Below are 12909 nucleotides of genomic sequence, written 5' to 3'. Positions count from 1 at the left end.
TTTGCCTCTGAGAGCCCCCAGAGGTCACGCCCACGAGAGCAAGCTGGTAGGTGCTGCCCCGTGGTCTGACCTGTACACGTTCTGAAGAGGCATACAGCACCATAAAGAACACTTCACAGGCCTACACGGGGTAGCTACATGTTGGGTCATCATTAGATATATTTATTTTGTATAAAAAAAGAAAGAATCAAAAACTAATTTTCAAACAAAAGAAACTTCCTCAGCTAACAGGGAAACCATGAAGACTTGCCACAAGAAAAAAATCTCAAGCATGTATTTAGGGTTTAAAATACGTGTTTTCCTATGTCTCTGTCCAGAAGGGGACTTTTTCTAAAACAGTGTGGAAGTTACTGATTGTGGCTTGGGCCAGACTGGGAGGCTGATAATCTTATCTGGCAAAATAAAGGCAGCTTAGGAATCTCACGGGAAGGGTCTTGCAATAACTTGTGCACCACAGAGCTGTTGTCTTTGACAGTAAAAAACATATATTCAATGTGATTGAGTGGTGAGGGTGAATGTATGTGATAGTAGGCCTAGAAAGTCAGTTATCAGTAGGATTGTTATTAGAGATGTTGGGATTAAAACTCACTTGTGTCATTTTGTAATTAGGTGAAAGAATCTTAGTTCAGGAGTGGAAAGGTGGTTGGCAATTCACTGGTTGTCAGGTGTGGGAAATAGTAGGGCAGGGAATAATATTGAAAGAAGAATTAGGGGATTCTTAAGAGGGATGGGCTTGTAAATTGGTCAAAGAAGCTTAAATTCATGGTCGGGTTCAAGGGGTAGTTTTTGTGGTTGTGAGGGTTTTGTTAGAGGGGAAGTTGTGGGGGGATGAATGATGGGATTTTGAGTTGAAAGATTAGTGAGAAGGCTAGTCATGATATTAATATAATGAACAGACCAGCTAGGCAAAGTCCACATGAGGTGGATGTGTGTGTGCAAATATGTGTTACACGTTCTGTCAGTGTTAGTTCCTTTTTTATGGCAATCCTGTTTTGTATTGATTTTTTTCCAGGATCTGTTATTTATATGGCATTATTATAATTATGTGCTATTATTGTTATTAATGTGGTAGCATTATTATAATTATGGTATTATTATCACAGGGTAATATTCCAACACCTGATATTTAGTAAACCATAGATGCATTTATGGTTTAGTATGGGAACACAGCTAATCACTATGCTCCCTGCAGGCCTGCTACTTTAAATTTCCTACTCTGAAGCCAAAACAGGGGGCACATTTTGTTCAAATGATGATACTCTTGACTTGATTCCTGAATTTGTTTGCATCACATATGCATTCCATATTTACACATAAAAGGCAGGATAGAAGAAAGTCCTGTGACTTGTCAGGTGGGAGAATGATGCACCATTAGGCTACAAAGCTCAGCTTTGCAGAAAATGAGCTTTACGTCAGTACAAAAACATGTTTATCAGATAGAATGTTCACCCACAAGTATCATTGCTCAATTTACCTTGCTTTTATCACGTCACATCATTTACCAAGCTTATCTAGTGAGTGAAACAAGTGATTGACATAAAATATTGCCCAAACAGAAAATGAACTTTGATCAATTATCGGGCAATACAAGCAAGTTACTGGATTTATTCATATCACCTTAAAGTAAAATAAATTATCTAGATTTTTATTTCTTCTGTGGGGACTTGACACAGTCGATATTGAACTCAAATTAAGAGATATGGGGTTTTTTTAAACCCACAAATCATTGTAAACCTGGATATAAATCAAGAAAAATAAACTGCAGCAATATATACTGCAGTGACTAAGCACTCTAGATTACACTTTTTCTATACTTCAAAAATCAAAAAAAGTGGTTGTTGGAAAGAAAGTCAGCAGTGTGAATGAAATAGGCCCATATGGTTTTTTTCTGAGCAGTCAAATGTTATAGGTCAGTTTGATTTTGAACCAGCAATAGCACTATCTTACTACACTTGGTTCCATTTGGTTTAGCTGGCTATGATTTACTCTTCAGCTGTTCTGCCATTCGTAGATGTGGCTTGGGTAACTAATTACAACATGTAACTTTTTAACTTTTTTTTTTTTTATTTAGCTGGATTGTGTTCTCTTGCTTTATTGTATCCCGAGGGATTTAAAACTCATCAGAAGAGGGGCTGAAAACCACTTGGATTTCTATGGGGTTGGGGTCATGTCCAGCCAATCCCTTACAGAGGTTCGAGAGGACCCCAGCTCCTTACATGCCACAGCATTTGGAATTTAGAGCTTGAGACAGTCACTATCCTGACTTGATCCTGGCTTCTGAGGTGAGTCCACCTCCATTTTCAGCAGCCCAGGACAGTGCAGTTTGCCACTCTGTAGTCACTCTCTGAAACATTCCATTTCACTCTACCAGTGAATGTGAATAAGTTTTCATAGGATCATGGAATGGTTTGGGTTGGAAAGGACCTTGAAGACTGTCTCGTTCAAGCCGCCTCTGATGGGGAGGGACACCTTCCACTAGATCAGGTTGCTCCAGGCTCCATCCAACCTAGCCTTGAGCGCTCCTGGGGGTGGGATATCCACATCTCCTCTGGGCAACCTGTTCCAGTGTCTCACCACCCTACGATATGCATATGTTAGCTCATATAGGTAACATGCAATCCACATTCTCTACCTGTACAATTCATAGATTAGACCTACAGTCATGCTAATTTGATTTGATTTCAGGTGATATTTTCAGATAAAATAAGGCAGGCAATTTCACCTTTAACCTGCTATCTTTTTCCCATTACTTTTAAATGAATTAGTTGCAATGTATATTTGTAGGAAATAAGCTGTGATGACGAGCTTTAGTAGTAAGAAGTCCACTACCCTATTCCTTTTTGTGAGCTGGCTGGGAGGCATTTTCCATCTGAATTTGACCATTGTTTAATGGTAATCTGATAAGTTTTGTGTCTTTCCTGGATTAATCATTATCTGCCTCCCTATCGTTTTATTTGACACCAGGTTTGTGCAAATGGAAACTGATGACTCAGAAGGATTGTTCTGGGACTGGCTCATTAGACTCTGCAGAAAATACCACAATGGCTTTTCCAGAGAGGGCAAATGTGATTCCATGAATAAACACACTGTACTAACTGGTAAGACCCGCTTGGTGTGGCTGGGCTTTATGCTCTCTGTGTGTATGTGTCTTCCTGCCTGCTTCTGAACCAAGCTTGTTTATGTAAAGGCTACTTGTGCAAATGAAAATGCTGTTGTTCCAAAGAAGAACACAAGACAAGCAGTCAAACCGTGTATTGAGTTTCTATTTGGCATAAACCCAAGACCTTGGTGCTTTGCACAAAGAGTTCCCAACTCATGAGTGCACAAATGAGGGAAAGCAGTGACGGAGTCTGTGATCAAAAAGCTTTTACATAGTTTGGAGCCTTAATTACAAGAAACCCCCAAAAAGGTGCATTTACAGGTATACCTATCATTGTGAGTTTCTGTTGTCAATCCTGTAAATAGTTAACATTTGAAAGCAAAGGTATAAAGGATTAGCACAGTAATAGTAAACAGAGCAAAGTGGTGCTGTGGAGTGTCGCAAGGTAACAGAGTGGGAAACATATGAAATGAAACATCTATAAAGCTTGAAAACACCATATGTTGCTTTGCCAAGAACTCTAGCTATGCCACTTAACTGTGCTGAGCATTAGTCATGAAGCAAACCATCCTCCTGGGAGAGAATTGGAGTTAATGATCCTGCCTTAAAGAGGCTTCACAGTGCAAGAGCCCTCTCCAACTGCAAGCCCCTGGTCTTCCTATGCAGCAGGGGTCATCACCCTTGTTAGGACTTCTTCTGTGGTATATCCAATAAAAACAAAGTTTGCAAGCCTACTTAAAAATTGATTTCTAATGCACTTCCTGACTTTTTTTTCCCACTAGGCAGATGTTGCCATTGCAAAGGGGCTCCAAATCTGCCAGATTGCTTCTCGGAGTATCTCCCAGAGTTAGTGAAATCCCCAGGTAGCTTAAGGGGTGTGCAGGTGCCAGTGGTGTACTCTCAGTAACAATGTTGACACCGAGCACCAACCTTCACTGATGTGAAGAAGGAGATAAGATAAACCTCTGGTGTCACCTGTGATGGCATTTTGCTTTCCCGATTCAATGACCACTGCAGAGCCTTGGCACTCTGTAGCTCAAACATGTTCCCCTCCCTCTGAAGGAAGCTGGAAATGCAGAGGTGGAGAGAGACTAAACAGTGAATGCTATTATACCACTGTGTGTTTGGCTATGATATATCCGCGTCTTTGACGCTGCATTTGGTTTGAAATAGCTTAGAAAAAGTCAAAGAATTGAGAAATTACAGAGAAAAAAAGTAAGATTTGTGAAGCTAGAGAACAGCTTTCCTCTGATAGAAATTTGAACAATTTAAGACTCTGCAGACTGGAAAGGGGCAGAACTCAATGGTCTGTAAATTGCTGAGTGACTTAAAGGAGTTGGCTGTTTGTCACAGTCTCTTCCAACACAAAACTTCAGGAGCATCAACTGAAATACTCATAGGCAGGTTCCAGACAAGCACAAGGAGGTGGCTTCTCACAAAACACACAGTTAACTTGTATCACTCGTTGCTGTAAGATATTGTAAATGATAAAAGTTGTTAGAATTTTCAGAATAACTCAGGACATTGATAAGAAAGGTCTACCTAGGTTTGCTAAACACAAAGAAACCACCATCTAAAATTAGAAGAACTCACCAGGTTTTTCTAGGTCTTCCCTGCCCTTTTATCCAGACTAAAGAAGTCTCATCAAAAGTTATCTGGTCAAATTTTATGAAACTGTTTAAGCCAGCTTGGCTTTTAATGATATTAACAGCTTTGGAATTAGTCAGTAATCTGTCCATTTCTGGAAAAATATTCGTGACTGAAAAATGCTAGGCAGATATTCACAAGTGAAGAAAAAAAAAATTGAATTTGTCTGTGACCTGGATAGTAAGATTAGTAAATCAACCTGTACACCTAAGAGTAGCTTTGAGAGGGAAACTTCTGATTATTGTCACACACTTATGAGTGTGCAAAGGCTTATGAAATCTGGTTTTGAAATGCACTGGACTGGCCTTCAATCCGAACTATGCACATGGTCTAATTAATTATCTTTTGAGCTGCTAGTCAGGTAGATGTCAAAAGCAAAAACTGCAGGCCCAGAATGAGAAGGGAAGAAAATATTCATATGCAAGAAAAAAAGAGAGGGCCCCATCAAGAAACCAATGCAGATGATGAACTTTACCCATCCACTTCTGTATGACCCTGATGAGAATGTTTCTGCTTGAGGTTACTCCTGCAGTCTTGTTCATGTCTTAACAATTTCTGGGGATTTTTCATTCATGCTCCAGGTGCTGTAATGGAATAGAAAATGTATGTGTAGCTGAACTGTGACATGAAATCTCTAGTATCCAAGGAAACAGAGAACACGTATGAGCAACTCATCTTGTAAAAAGTTAAACCAAATTATCTGTATCATTTTACTTGTCCAAGACACTTATTATCTTACGGAGATAAGCTAGTGTAAGGGTATTTTAAATGTCAAAATAGAACCCACACTGCAAAATATAGATCCTAGTCTCAAGCACCCTACTTCTTAAGAAGGTTTTCATCCGTGGGTGTAATTTTGGCCTATTAAAATCACAAGGATGAATCACAGATCAATTATTTGTCTCCAAAAACCTGGATCTTCTCTCAAGATGAGAGGCTGATTGCAGATAGCTTGAAACTGGACATATTTTCTCGCAGCTTGCTAGTTCGTGCCTGCCTGTAATAAGAAGGATATAGTAATGAGGTGATTAGGCAAAAAATGAGATTTACTAGAGGGAAAATACTATCAGTAATCTCAAGAAGGAACCACAAAAACGAAAATGTCCCCTCATGTATTCACTACAGTTTATCTGCTGCTGCCCAGAAATGAGAACTGCTGATGTACTAGGAAAGCTGGTTCTGTCTAGACCTTCCCATTCAGGAGGGCACTCACATTATGAGTAAAAATGAGGAGAAATATTTACGTGACTGATATGGATAACTGGCTCCTTTTGATCTGCTTTGTGTAGCAAAGCAAAGACCATATAATGCTATTTGTTCTGTTCCTTGTTTTTAGATAGATATATCAAGGCAGTATCATTATCTGGAGTTGCTATTTCAGTGAATAACAAGGTGCAAACAAACCCATAGGCGTAATGAAAAGGGTCCAAGATGGGGCACAGAAGCTGTTTCCATGGCTTATTTTTAGAGTCAGGTAAAATAAGGAAAGAACAAATGTGAGATCTTAATGAATCAGTGCAAGAGAGAGGTGTGTTCTTTGTGTTAAAGTGTTGGGCTTTAGTATTGCCCCACAGCATGCAGGACTTCATACACACGCTCATGATGGGCTGACTGAGGTTGCCCTAGAGAATTCACATTTACCATAGATTTTTGAATCCAGGGAGAGATTATAGTCTACTGAGAGTCCAAATTGCCCAAATACATCATGATTTTTTGTTTTATCACCTATTGGGTGAAAAGTGGATCGGTAGAGCTTGAGAACAGACAGTCCCAGTAAGTCCAAATGCATACATATACCTGTATGTGCACCTATAAGTGTATTCTCCTCTGAAGCAGAGAGCAGAAGACAAGGCTAAAAGGATCTGAATATAAGTGTAGTCTCTATATAGGCATAAAAATTGCACTGTCTTTCAATGGGAAGAAGGTCAGAACCCCCTAACAATGGTGCTGGAGCAGTGCACAGTCCATTCAGATTGTGAGGAGTCATGCAGACCCCTAGGAAGTCTGCAGCCTTATAGACAAATGACAGCTGGTAATGAGGTAGCAATCTGACTATCTGCTTGCAAGTTAAGGCAATTAATTTCTAGACCTACCTGGTGTGAGGGAAACCTAAGCATCTACAGAGGTGTGGGAATTCACAAGGAGATAGAATAAACCTTTGCAATCTTAATGACTTCAAAGAGTATCCCATTATTCTGGAAAAGGATTAGTTTTTGCTGATCTAGGCTAGGTTCTACTCATTTGAAAAAGAATAAAATGGGTCCAACTGCATAGTCAGGGCTTCTTTAGTCAGTACTCAGACCAGCGACCAGCTCCAGCAGCTGTGGTGGACACTGATACCTAACAGCTGCACCAAAATTAGCAATTAAACAGAACAAATTAATGTTTACCCCATGGAATTTGCTTGGCTTAGTCGCTATATGACTTAGAGTCAAAAAATGACCTATTGTGAAGATACACTTTCATAGCCTGTGCTGAAGCCAATTGTCCTCCTGGACAAGCTCTACTTTTCAAACAATAATACTCAAGGAATGGCATGTCTGAGAAATTCCTGTTAATGTTTACAGTATTGCAGAGAAGAGGTTGCTCATTTCTCAGAAGAGCACCAGGTTCTCATTTTAGACCAGATCATTCTGTCACTCCTCTCCAAGTGAGTGGTTTCATGACCTGGGGGATTGCTTTCTGTGTCCCAGAACACTTTAAGTAGATATGGCAGGAGGCCAGAAGACCTTTATTGAAGATGATTTACCTCATTTTCAGAGTGTTTCCAACTATTTCAGCTGTCTCTCCAATTTCTGCAGCCAGGAGAAAGAACACATGAATTAAAGGTGGTCTCAACTCTGTCATCATTTATTCATCCCTACAGTTTACCACATCTGATGGTATAGCCCAAGCTGTGTTGTGAGACCACGGTGTGAAGTGCATCAGCTATCAGCACTGAAAGTACTACTCTGTCAGCTGTTGACCATAGGAACCCAGAAGAAAACCAGGCAGATATGTCTCTGAGAGTGTTGGCAGGAACCTTTGTACCATACAAAGACACAGCATCAGTACTGCTTCAAGGCTCTCCCTGTGGCAGCAGGAGAGAAGAAGACAAAGAGTCAAGATTCCTCCTGTGTCATGCTTCTTGTCACATCTTTCCTCACCTGATGCCCCAAGAGGTGTGAGCAGAGACAGACTGCATGTGAATTGGGTTGCCTCACTTTCTGCTCTGACGTGAGCGTCTTTGCAGGATCTGATCCCTGAACAAAGCTCATTGGAGGGGGGTGAACAGTGTCATAGCACTGTGGCTGGTGCAAAAAGGCACTGCTGATCCCAGATGTTTAAAAATATCAGAAGCTAGAAGAATAATAAAATTAGCTAGAAAAAATACTGGAAGATTAAAATAAAGCTTTAGCTCTTTTTAGTTGTTTATTTTTTTTGATATTTAGAGTAGCATTTATGTTGTATTTTCTAATTTATCCACATCTCTGGCAATTAGAAATGTACTCTTATTTTCGCCTTTAAAAAAAAAAAAAGGGAGAGACAGAAAACTACACTGTCATTATTTAATCCCCTGCTTCATCATAAATAAGGTGAGATTCAAGACTGAATTCTGAGAGGGATGGGAAATGCCCTTCTCAGCTGACATGTCTGCAGGGCACCCTTGTAGCAGAGCACTGTCTGCTGTGCTCTCACACTCTTACAGTTCCTCACCTTTCCAAGTAAAGAGCCAAGCACCTTCGCTGTGGTCTCACAGAGACGATGGGCAACCCACATAATGGAAGAGAAACATTTCTTATCTTGTGTTTTATGATCGTAGCGTCATAGCTGAGCTGGAAGGGACCCATAAGGATACTCAAAGTCCATCTCCTGGCCCTACACAGAACAGCTCCAAGAATCAACGTGTGCCTGACAACATTGTCCAAACTCTTCTGGAGCTCTGTCAGGCTTGGTGCAGTGACCATTTTCCTGGGGAGCCTGTTCCAGTGCCTGACTACCCTCTGGGTGAAGAAGCTAAACCTCCCCTGACTCAGCTTCATGCCATTCCCTCAGGTCCTGTCATTGGTTGCCTGACAGCAGAGATCAGTACCTGCCCCTCCACTTCCCCTTGTAAGAAAGCTGGAGAGAGTTATGAGGCTTTCTCTCAGTCTTCTCTTCTGCAGGCTGAACAGACCGAGTGACCTCAGCTGCTCTTTGTATGGCTTCCCCTCCAGACCCTTCACCATCCTTGTGGCCCTATAGCTTTATATCCTTCTTATATTGTAATACCCAAAATTGCACACAGAACTCAAGGTGAGGCCACACTAGCACTGAGTAGAGCAGGACAATCACTTTCCTTCACCTGCTGTGCCTGGTGCACCCCAGGACATGCTCAGTCCTCCTGGCTACCAGGGCACACTGATGACTCATATTCAATTTGATATTGACCAGGAGCACCAAGTCCCTTTCCTGCAGAGGTTTTTTTGTTTCCTTTCTTCCCAACTGACCACTCCTTCAAGAGTCTGCAGCATTCACATGAGCTTTCACAGCTAGAAGGAGGTGTGGGCTGCAGACAACCCACCCCATGGTCCAAAGGGACTTTACTGCCTGTTACATGAGCAATACATTGATTTTAGTTCAAACGTTTCTTTCTAAGAAAATGAATGTCAGTAACTATAAGCTCTCTGATAAAATGTGACATGCTCAGCATTACATAAGCCAAGTTTAATTAAGCAAGAGGGAGAGTGTTTTGCTCTTGTTTGAGAACAGCGGGAAGAGAACAGGAGGCGGAAAGCTAAACATGCTCCTGTCTGGGGACTAACAGTGCACAGCATGAGGAAGAGGGAAGTTGAAATGCTGGGATTATAATGTGTGAATTTTCTGAGCTGTGCAGTTATTTTCTTACCTTTTCCACCAAGGCTTTATCGCAGGACACCCAATTAGGTGTATGTAGTGAGGCAAATGTGTTCTCAGACTTAGAGAGCTGCACCTTGCTTATGAACATCACCCTCATGTGCTGCTCAGTGTATTTAAAGCAGTAGTGATAAGGTCACCAAAAATAAAGCCGCCACACATTCCACTCTATGATGTTATCTGTCCTCAAGTTTGATGGCCATACTGACATGTCGAGCATGCCAGAAATTATATGTATAGGGAAGTCCCACAGGATTTCACTGAAATACATGCATTTTTAGGCTTTCGAACCACTCTGTAGAATTCCATCCCCTCCACTGCAGAATGGGGTACTGGAAGGGGCACTGATGCAACATACTGCAGCTGTCCCAGGGAGAGAAATGCTGGCTTTACTGGCATTGTAAGCTGGCATTATTGAATCTGGACCAAAGTTCATGGACCAAAGAGAAATGCTTGACAGGACACTGTGCTGAAGGACTTAGGGTAGTGATGGATGTGACCACAAGTGTCATAGAATGGGGGTTTGCAGAGATGTTCAGCTGGAGGCAGAGTTTGGTGCAGATGAGAACTAGCTAAGCAGGAGGGGCTTCCAAGGCTCTGGTAACATCTGGCATTATGGGTACAGGAATGGCTATTTTCAGCTGGCAAGAAGACTTGTCCAGGCAGCTTCAGCAATGGAGGATTTACAGGATGGGGAGCTCTTGGCACTGCTGAGGACCAACCTGTACCTGCATTGCGGGCAGGAGGAGGATGTTCCATCAGTATGGTGGAAGCAAAAATAAACAAGTGAGGAGGATGCACCTGGGGCCAATGCCAGAGACCCTTTGTGGGGTGGAGAATGCAGTCTTCATCTCTGATCCCAGGTCCAAGCCCAGAGAGTAGTCCAGCCCTGCCTAAGCACTATAAAGAAGGCAGTGCAGCTTCTTCATTGTAGCATGATTTTGGGTAAGAAACAGAAAATACTCACTTTTTCTTTTCCTCTGGACAGCAGGCTGTCCATGTGAAAGAAGGGTGGGGCTGGGGGTCTCACTTAGGCTCTCTCCTGTGAGCACACAGCACTCCTGCATATGTGATCTCTGTGGACTAGGGAAAGAAGCCCACAGTGGGAAGCAACTTGATGGCAAATAATTCTTGATTTTGTTATAAGACGATGCTGCTTTTCAGCCAACTTTGCCCTATTCAATGAAACAGATTGTGTCACCCTAGTGAGTGTAAACAATATCAAATACAGAGTATCTGCCTCCTTTTCATCTTGAGAGCCATTACACTGAACTTACTTGTTAACATTTTGTAAAAAGAGCAGAAGAAAAGCACTGCATAAAGCCAAAATCCATTTCTTTAATGCAGCAGATGTGGAAAGGTCAGCACTGGCAAGTCATGAGTGGTCCTTCATTTTTTTCCATACACCAAGTGAAAATAAGTCCTATTATTTTGAACATGGCTGTGGAGAAAAATAAGAAAGGGTAGCAATTAAATATCTAGCTGCTCATCCTGTAACATGTCTTTCAAATGTCCAGAAGTTGCAAAGAGGCTGCAACCCAGGGACCCAGTCCTGACCACCCTTACTGAACTGGGTGCTTTTTGCCCAGGCAAATAAACATTACTAGAGTCAGCATGACGCCTTGCGAGAATAAACTTTGCCCTTATACAGGAAGAGACTGGTAGATAAAGTTAATTTTAGATAATCTCTTGCTACCTTCCATTCAATAAAACAATTTTTGTACACTAAAAGGAGAGGGAGAAGTGATATTGTGTGCTCGTGAAATATACTAAACAGGTTCCTATTTGTAATATGAAATTGCAGTAACTTTAATTACACTGAATGCTTTTGAAAGAATTTTAAAATGTAAAGGATTTAAAACTTTCTGACAGCTGTTGCAGTCAGTTATGGCTGAGTCAGCCAACAGCAGTGTGTTGTGCTTTTGGGGAAAGATAGCCTTAACCTACACTGAAAAAAAAGGAGAGAGGGGAAAAAAACGCACCCCTATTGATTTTTCACTCTGTCACAGCATGTGATAACTCTTCTGAATAAAACTAGAGGATGCAGTGGGAAAGAGTTTACACCTCCCGCAGAAAGGTATCAAGAAATTGATACCTATGCTCAGCTTATCCAAAGTGCTGAGTGGGTTTAAGTTGTTAATAATTACCATTATGCACCAAGGAAATAATTGCTCCTGTAAACACTTGGTTTTAGGAGGGTTTTTGTTTTTATGCTGTGAGAGTTGTGATGTGAAAGTGGCTTTTTAGGCAGAGTTTTGATGAGGGGTTGAGAGATTCCTGAAGCGCCCTAAAAATAACAGGAGGACTAGAAGAAGACTGGAGGGGAGGGGAAGAGGTAGGGTGTTTTCAAACCCAGTGCAGCTCTCCGGTAGTGTGCTCTGCTCCAGTCCACAGTTATTCACAGCAGTGCAATTTTGTCACCCACCACTTTCCCCAGTGCATACAGCACACCAGTTACCTGTTGTGGTGACAGCCGTGCCACTTTAAAAAGAAAGACATCAGAAAAACATTGTCAGTAAAAGTGAGCAAATAAGGCAGGGGAGTTTGAAGCTTGGGAGTTTTTGTTAGGTCTTCTTTCTTTTCCACGCCCCCGCCCCCCAGCCCTCCCTCATCACTTTCTAGAAATATACACACATATTTTAAAACATGTACTTTTTTCTGTCTGTTATCAGACATTTCAACAACACTGCTAGCAATATCGGCCTGGTAGGGCTAAACTGGATGAGATGATGAGAGAATGGGTCTACTGGTACAAACTGGTGCAGTTATGTTCAAAGCAATGGACCTGCTGAGCCTTTCTCTTCTGTAGAAATAACCTTCTCATTTCATACCTCCCACAGTGAGGGAAATCAAGCAGGGGATTTCGGGCCTGCCCTGGGAGACCCAAACAGAGGCACACTAAGGTGATCTCCAACTGCTTACGATGAAATCCCAAGCCCACTGCTTTTGGTGATGGTGTTGCTGCCTGCTTGTACAGTGCCCTTGTGCAATGGGGGCCCTCGAGGCTGTCATTCCCGAGGGGCTCATGTAGATTAATTACCTCATATTGCATTTTGACAGCAGTAACAAACCTTAAGCCAGGAGGCTTACGTACCCTATGCACTGCACAAATATGGACTGGGGACTCTAGCTGCAAAATAACCTTCTCTGTCATACCCACTGCTCCGCAAGAATTATGCAGTTTTCACTGTCAAGCAATCCTCTTAGCTGTCAAACTCTGCCTCACATGTTCATCACTCCAAATTAAAAATCTTAAATAAAAGGGGTGTTTTAGAAAGACAAATATA

At 41.7% G+C, this 12909-nt stretch overlaps 1 long non-coding RNA gene across 1 annotated transcript; it reads left to right on the top strand.

Moving 5' to 3' along the window:
- The first annotated feature begins 2128 nt into the window (after positions 1-2128).
- LOC113951539 lies at positions 2129-8120 on the top strand. Its single transcript, XR_003529190.1, has 3 exons — positions 2129-2282; positions 2965-3098; positions 7508-8120. It is a non-coding gene; the product is annotated as an uncharacterized LOC113951539 (long non-coding RNA).
- The last annotated feature ends 4789 nt before the right edge of the window (positions 8121-12909 follow it).

The sequence above is a fragment of the Corapipo altera genome, unplaced genomic scaffold (genome assembly GCF_003945725.1).
Source record: "Corapipo altera isolate COAL_440 unplaced genomic scaffold, ASM394572v1 61286, whole genome shotgun sequence".
In the NCBI taxonomy this organism is placed as follows: domain Eukaryota; kingdom Metazoa; phylum Chordata; class Aves; order Passeriformes; family Pipridae; genus Corapipo; species Corapipo altera.
This window is presented reverse-complemented; position numbering and strand designations above follow the sequence as displayed.